This window comes from Chrysochloris asiatica, unplaced genomic scaffold (assembly GCF_000296735.1).
Source record: "Chrysochloris asiatica unplaced genomic scaffold, ChrAsi1.0 scaffold00227, whole genome shotgun sequence".
Lineage (NCBI taxonomy): Eukaryota > Metazoa > Chordata > Mammalia > Afrosoricida > Chrysochloridae > Chrysochloris > Chrysochloris asiatica.
Window position 1 is genome coordinate 2,652,734 of NW_006408745.1, and position 8,104 is coordinate 2,660,837.

An 8,104-nucleotide genomic window follows, 5' to 3' on the forward strand; every position below is an offset into this window, starting at 1 on the left:
CAAGGGACCAATGAAGAGATACCAAAAGAAAAAAATGTCACACCTTTATCTCAGCGGTTCTGCCAGGTGTCTGTGGCTGCTCCGATCCTTTCCCCATGTGGTCTCACTCAAGAGGGCGGCTCCTGGAGCAGCCGAGCGTCCTGGACTTGAAAGCAATAGATATCTTGCTTCTGCCACAAATTCCCCCAGCTGTGAGCCTTCCAACCTTCTAAGTATTCCTTTATATGTGGTTCAGAGTTCTGGGACCATCCCCTGAACCTGCTTGGTCAGGTATTCTGTGTTGTTGGCGGAGCTCTCTGCTACACGTCTACCTGATCTGCCATCTTGTTTGTTCCCAGACATAACTGTTTTTAAGCATAAAACAACACAAGAAGAGGATATCAAGAAAAAAGAGATTTGAAAAAGTTCTGAAAGTTGAAAAATGGAAGGAGTAAGTAATTCACTGGCTGTAGGGTAGACACATGTTAGCTTGGGTGACTCTTGTTGTTAAATGCCATCGAGTTGGTTCCAACTCATAGTGACCCTAAGTAGGATTTCCAAAGAGTGACTTGTGAGTTTGAATCACCAACCTTGCAATTCAAAGCAACCTTGCAGTCCAGTGCATTATCCTGCAGCATCAACCAAGACTCAAGCTCAGGTGAGTGTTCTTGTTGTTGCTAAGTTCCGTTGAGTCAGTTCTGACCCATAGCATCCTTGTATATGGTTTCCGAGGAGCAGCTGCTGAGCTTGAACCACTGACATTGTGGTTCAAACAAACTAGCACATTAGCCTACAGTGCCACACCCTAACTTCTAGGAGAGCAATATTCAAGAAGAAGAAGGATGGCAGAAGAATAATGAAGATAAGTGAAGACACAGGGAGGTATGCATAGGCTAAAGGGGACAGAGGTAAATACTGATAGATACACAACCTTAGAACAACAGTATTCTGTGTCTAGATACGTGTACTGAGACATAGGCTGAATGGGTAATGGAGGAGTAGTGCAATATATAGATTTATGTTTTTGTTGTTAAGTGCCATCAAGTTGGTTCTGAAACATAGTGACCCTGTATAGTGTTTCCAAGGAGCAGCAGGTGAGTTTGGACTGTCATCCTTGTGGTTCAAACTGATCTTACAGTCCAGTACTTTATACCACAGTGCCACAATCTGATTTATGTATCCCCAAAAGCGTAGAGGTTATGAATCGGGCTGCTAACCTCAAGGTCAGCAGTTCAAAACTACCAGCTGTTCCGTGGGAGACAAATGAGGCTTTCTGCTTCCATAAAGATTTACAGAGTCACTATGAGTCAGAACTGACTCCACGATACTTAACAACAACAACAACAAAATATGTGAGTTTGAAAGAGAAAAAAGAAACATTCTCTGATGGTTGGCAAGGGTGGGAGGGAAGGGAGAATAGATACATCACATGTTAACTTGGGTGACAAGGAGGACGGTATACAAGAAGAGGGAGGTTGACAGAAGAATGATGACAGGTGAAGACACAGGGAGGTACACAAGGGCTAAAGTGGATAAAGGTAAAGTGATATACATACAACCTTGGAAAAACATTGTTCTGTGAGTAGATACGTAGAGACACATGTAGGGTAGAGTAGAATATATATATATATATATATATTCTATATATACGTTGTTGTCATTGTTAAGTGCCTTCAAGTCAATTCCGACCCATAGTAATCCTGTATAGGGTTTCTGAGGAGCAGCTGGTGAGCTTGAACCACTGACCTTGCAGTTCAAATGACTTTGCAGTTTAATGCATGTGTATGTGTGTATATATACACACAGTCCTGGTGTAGCACTGTGGGTTAATGTGTCAGACTACAAAGTGGTTTGAACTGCAAGGTCGGTGGTTCAAGCTCACCAGCTGCTCCTCGGAAACCTTGTACAGGGTCTCTATGGGTCGGAACCGATTCGACGGCACTTAACAACAACATATATCTCTCCTATAGCACCACACTAGGACTCATTATATAAAAGTACTGGACTATACAAGCTGTTCCTCAGAAACCCTATACAGTGTTATTATGAGTTGGAATCACCTTGATGGCACTTAACAACATATATATATAACCCATATATGTTGTTGTTATGTGCCATGGAGTCAGTTCCGACTCATAGAGACCCTGTACAGGGTTTCCAAGGCTGTAAATCTTTACAGGAGCAGAAAGCCTCATCTTTCTCCCATGGAACAGCTGGTATTTGAACTGCTGACCTTGAGGTTAGCAGCCCGATTCGTAACCACTACACTATATATATATATCCCACAGATATACAAGAGTTTGAGAGAGGCTTTTGTTACATAAGTACATTTCCTGCAAACACAACTGTGAATGTGATGGAGCATACAGAAGACAAAATAATGAAAACTTGTTAGATATTATCAAACATCTTAAGGCAATGAATATCTGAGTCTGGGGGCGATCAGGACCATATTCGCAGGCAGCATTATGATCAGTTCGCATAACATAGTCCACAAAGACAATGTTTTACATCCTACTTTGGTGAGTAGTGGCGATGGTGGTGGTGTGCTGTGGAGTTGTAGTGTCTGGGATATTAGAAGCTCATGAGCAGCTGTCTAAGGTGCAGCTATTGGTCATTCCATGTGCAGAAATAAGAGTCCTTAGAATTGAAGATGCTTGAAATTAATTAGCCCAATGGACTAATGGAATATGTGAACATCAGTCTTCATGACTCTGAAACCAAAATAACTAGATGGTTCTCAGCTGCCACTACCAACTGATCTGAAAGGGATCACATTAGAAGGTCCCATGCAGAGCAGCAGAACGTGTGGAACAGAAAGAGACTGGGATTACTGGTCAGAATCATACAACTCAAACCTGAGACAGTGGTCCTTGACCACCCTTCAGATCTGGAAAGGAACTTACTCTTATGGCACAACTTTCAGCCAAGGAATAAATAGCCATATAGGGGGAACAACAACACTAGTAAGGTACTCTCACTATGAATGATAGGACAGTCAATTATTCAAAATGAAAGGGGCAACTTGTACCTAAAGACAAAATTGAGAAGGGATAGGAAGGTGGGGGGAATGGAAACAGGAGCCACAGTGAGGAAGCAGGATGGATAACTGTTGTTGCATGGAGGAGATTGCAATCATTGAGATGAAACAAAGTGTATTATTTGTTGAATGGAAAACTGATGATCTTGTCTATAAACCTTCACTCAATTCACAATAAAAAGTTAACAAGAAAAGCTTATTTTCAGACAAAAAGGTTGACAAAGGCCATTGATTCCAAATCTGTAGTCTGTAAATTCCAAAAGTCAGTTATTTCAAAAGGTCTACAAATTGATTTGCACATCAGAGACAGTATAATGAATAAATAATATCATGCAATAATTTTTACAAAGGTATGAGGAGTCTATTTTGATTCAATAAAATATAAAGTATTTAAAAGGAAAAACAAAACAAAACAAAAAACAGAGATATAGGAGTAACAACTGACATGCAAAAGCAGAAACTGCCACTACATGGAATATGTCCAGAGGTAACCAACTATAGCCAATGAAGAGGCCAGTCTGCTCTGTAGAACCTTGGCAGGAGTCAGAAAAAACAGGTATGAGGGAAGGTGGAGTGAGATGTACAGCTGAAAACAAATATTTAATTGCTTGTATATAAAACCATTAATGCCCCACCCCCATATAGAGTAAGGCAATTTTTCCTATTTCCCAGGCAAATAAAATAGAGGGTTCTCTAAAAAAACCACCCAAATGTGATCAGGATAGCTGTAGGTACTGACAACTCAGAAGAAAGACCTCTGAATTAAGGAATGATGTGTTCTTCAGTAAAATGGCCACTTTCCAATCACTTTTGATTCATTGAAGACTGCCAGTGAACACGACCCCACATATGTTCAGAGAGGTACCGGTCAGCCATTTTGTAATTGGAAACAGAAATCTAGTATCTAGTCATTTGAAGGAAGCCAGCAAGATGAATGTGAAAGGTAAGGAAAATGAATTGTAACAAAAGATAGAAACAGACTGGGAAAGAGTAACATGCTGCAGGAAGCAGAGAGAATTCAGGAACAAAAGACAACTGAAATTCATTCAAATCACAGAGAGATTAGACAACACAATGCATCAGTAAAACAAGAATAGGATACTATACTTAAAAAAAAAAGATGCTATGAGAAAGAATTGCTATAGATCAAGGAAGTGTTCTTGGTAATTAAAAACATGATTAGCAAACTAAAATAATGAAGGTAATGGTTGGGCAATAAAATTAAATACATCTCAAAATAGAAAATATGGGAACAATAAAAGAAATGCAAGAAAGAGAAGATTAATACTGGAGGTCAATTTTTAATTAATAGGAACTTCAGAAAGACATAATATAGACAACCAAAGAGAGGAAGTAGGCAAAATACAAAATACCAGGATTTTTCTTAGACTTGAAGGTCATGAATTATTGCATTGAAAATATTCATTGAGTGCTCAGAATAATGAATAAGTGCAGATGCCATTAAATACATTATGTAAAACTACAGAACACTACAGATAAGGAGAAGACCTTAAAAGTTTCCAGAGGATAGAAAAACCTGATCTTTCACAAGAATGAGAATCAGACTGGACCAGTCTTCTCATCAGATATTGCACATGATAGTAAATCAAAGTCTTAAAATTTCTGCAAAAGTGTTTTAAACCTAGAATTCTACACTCAATCAAATTATCAATAAAATTTTATTAAAGGTTGAATAAAGACATATTTAGACAAGAAAGAACTCAGAAAAATTGTCTCCCAGGTACTCAACCTAAGGAAATTTACATGAGAAAAATGGGGAGAAGTGAGAGAAGGTGATTTAAGAATGAATGACATAGGATCCCACACAGGAAACATTTGCTACAACTCAACAAAGAAGTGAAGAGATAACTTCATGTCTATTATACAGACAGCCTGAAGAGGACTAGCTATGATTAGAGCAGAAAAAGATAAGGTTTCTGAAGGGAGGTATTTAGATAAAAAGTGGATTCCAAAGATTTGATATCATTCTTGAGAATCTTCAAAATCTAATGAACCAACAAAGACAAGTCAAGGGAAAAAAAAAAAAGTCAATAGAAACCTCTGGGAAAAACAAAAAGCTCTGTGAAAAGAAGTATAATTATGCTGTAAAGTAAATATTCACATTGTCAAGAAATTGAGACTAATTTTATGGTTGCACAATGTGATTTATGTAATTGGTTCCACTGCATTTTCATGTATACATGTGAAAAATGTTGAATTGGCAAATGTTGTGTTCTTTTGATTTTTATAACAACAATAACAAAAGCAAGGTAATAGCATACATTTTAGTAAGATGAACACAAAATGCTAAGAATAATAATTGGGTGGTGACAAATGGGAGGAGACTTTAAAGTGTGTAATCAAGAGATATTATCTCTGGTTGATGAATCAAGAAATAGATTTGAAAATACATTATTTAAAATTTAAAAAGGAAAGCAATGTAGAAACTAAAAGTAGTTATATAACTATAATGGTAAAAAGTGTGGAAATTGGTGTTGTTGTTAGGTGCCATACAATTGGTACTTAGGCCCAATAGACCTTAGGCCCAACAGAACAAAACACTTCCTGGTTCTGCACCAACCTCACAATCATTGCTATGCTTGAGCTCATTGTTGCTGCCACTGTGCCAATATATCTTATTGAGGGGCTTCCTCTTTATCCTCAACCCTTCACTTTACCAAGCATGACATCCTTCTCTAGAGACTGTTCCCTCCTGATAATGTGTCCAAAGTGTAAGAGACGAAGTCTGGCCATTCTGGCTTCTAAGGAGCATTCTGGCTGTACTTTTTATAATACAGATTTCTTTTGGCAGTCTATGGCACTTTTAATATTCTCCTTTAACACCATAACTCATCTATGACCTTCTTTATTCATTGTCCAACTTTCACATGCATATGAGATTATTGAAAATACCATAGCTTGGATCAGGCAAACCTTATTAGTCCTCAAACTGACACCTTTGCTCTTGAACACTTAAAGAAGTTCTTGTGCAGCAAATGTGCTTAATATAATACACCGTTTGATTTCTTTACTGCTGCTTCCATGAGTATTGATAGTTGATCTGAGCAAAATAAAGTCTTTAAAAACTTCAGTCTTGTCTCTATTTATCTTGATGTTATTTATTGGTCCAGTGGTGAGTATTTTTGTTTTCTTTACACTGAGGTGAAACCCATACTGAATGCTGTGGTCTTAGTATATTGTTTGTAGTATGGTGGTAATGATCATAAAAAAATAAAACCTGAAAGAGTTCAATCATTTTAAGTGATTATGAGAGGATATAATGGAGGTGGACAAAGTTGTGAGCATTTTCAATACTGTTTCTAAAACAATTTTTGATAAAAATGTAAAATATTAAACAAATAGTTAAGGATAGAGAGAACTTCTCTTGCAGAAAACTAATGACTACCTTAAAGACTCTTTAACATAAGCTCTGGACTACAAAGTCACAATTTGAGCCTGCTAGCTGCTCTGCAAAAGAAAGATGAGGCTTTCTGCTCCCATGAAGATTTAAAGCCTCGAAAACCCTATACAGGATCTCTACGAGTTGGAACTGACTCCATGGCACTTACAACAACAACAATCTTAAAAAGCTGTCTACTTTTAGTCTCAATCTCACTAATACTGCTATATCAATCTTCCACATATTCTAGGCCTCCTCCCGATGAGAAATTCTGAAAATCTCTAAGAGAATACTTTGGCTTGGAGAATTATTTGTAAGCTTGCCTCTGAAATGAGAAAGAACACAATATTGTGGTTTCATATAAAGTGTGATAGAAAAGTTCTCTGAAAATATCAGAATTTTAAAAACAGAAGGTAGTAATGTGTTGAAGCACAGTGGAACCTAACAACAGCGGTATCTCAAACTTCAAAACACAGATACTACTGCCTTAGATAGCAATTAGGATACAATTAAATCCTGTAATCTATGCCCAATATAATATCTGATATCTATTTTACACTTATTGTACACCAAGTATGAGTCCTGGTGCGGCGTTGTGGGTTAATACTCTGGACTGCAAAGTTTGGTGGTTCAAGTTCACCAGTCACTCCTCGGAAACCCTATACAGAGTCATTATGTGTTGGAACTGACTCAATGGCACTTAACCACAAAAACATATGCCAAGTATATTGTGTATGTTGCTAAGTGCCGTAGAGTCAGGATCCAACTCATAGCGACCCTGTATAGAGTCCCTGTACACGTTTCCAAGGAGCAGATAGTATATTCAAATATTACAACAATTCCATGAAGTCATTATTCCTATTGCTAATTTACATTTGAAGAAATGAGGCTCAAAAAGGTAAGGCAAAAAAAAACCCAAAAGGGTAAGGTAAGGCAAGTTGCCCAAGACCTCACAGCCAATAAATGGGTAATTAAAGATTTGAACCCAGCCTAAGTGATTCTCCAATCTGTGCACATTGCTTTTCTGGCTTTTGGAATCATTGTTAACAATACATATAGTCTTCAGATTTTTTTTTCAGTACCTGCTAGTTTTCTAAATATTTAGTGAATTTCCCTATTCTTATACTTCTCTCAACAAATAATATGAGCATCTATTTAGCAGGTGTTTAGTGTAAAGTAGCACTTAATGGCTAAAAGCTCTGTCTCTGGAATGAGACTGCCTTCTTAAATGTGGGCCCTATCACATATCAAATCATCTGCTGAACTATGAGTTTACCTCTCTGTTTCTGTTTCCCAGTCTTCTTACCTGTAGAACTATCATGTCTGAGAGGATTTTCTTGGGGATTAAATGATGTAATCCATGCAGAACAACAAGAACAGTATCTGGCACTGTAATCTTCTGATTTTCCCAAGTTAGTTTGGTTTTAAATCTTTGTCCCCCCATTTTTAACAGCTGGAAGACTTTTAAAAAGAATTATGTGATAATTGACTACTCAGCAATTTTATTTCAGATTTATGGTATATATTTAGTATTTTATTGTGTTCATTTTGTAGTTTTCATTTAAGAGCACTTACAATATAGGATTAAACATTAAATACTAAAGACCGAAGACCAGAAGAGTTGTGGGATGACATCAAGAACATCATACATGAAGAGAGCAAAAAGTCATTAAGAAGACAAGAAA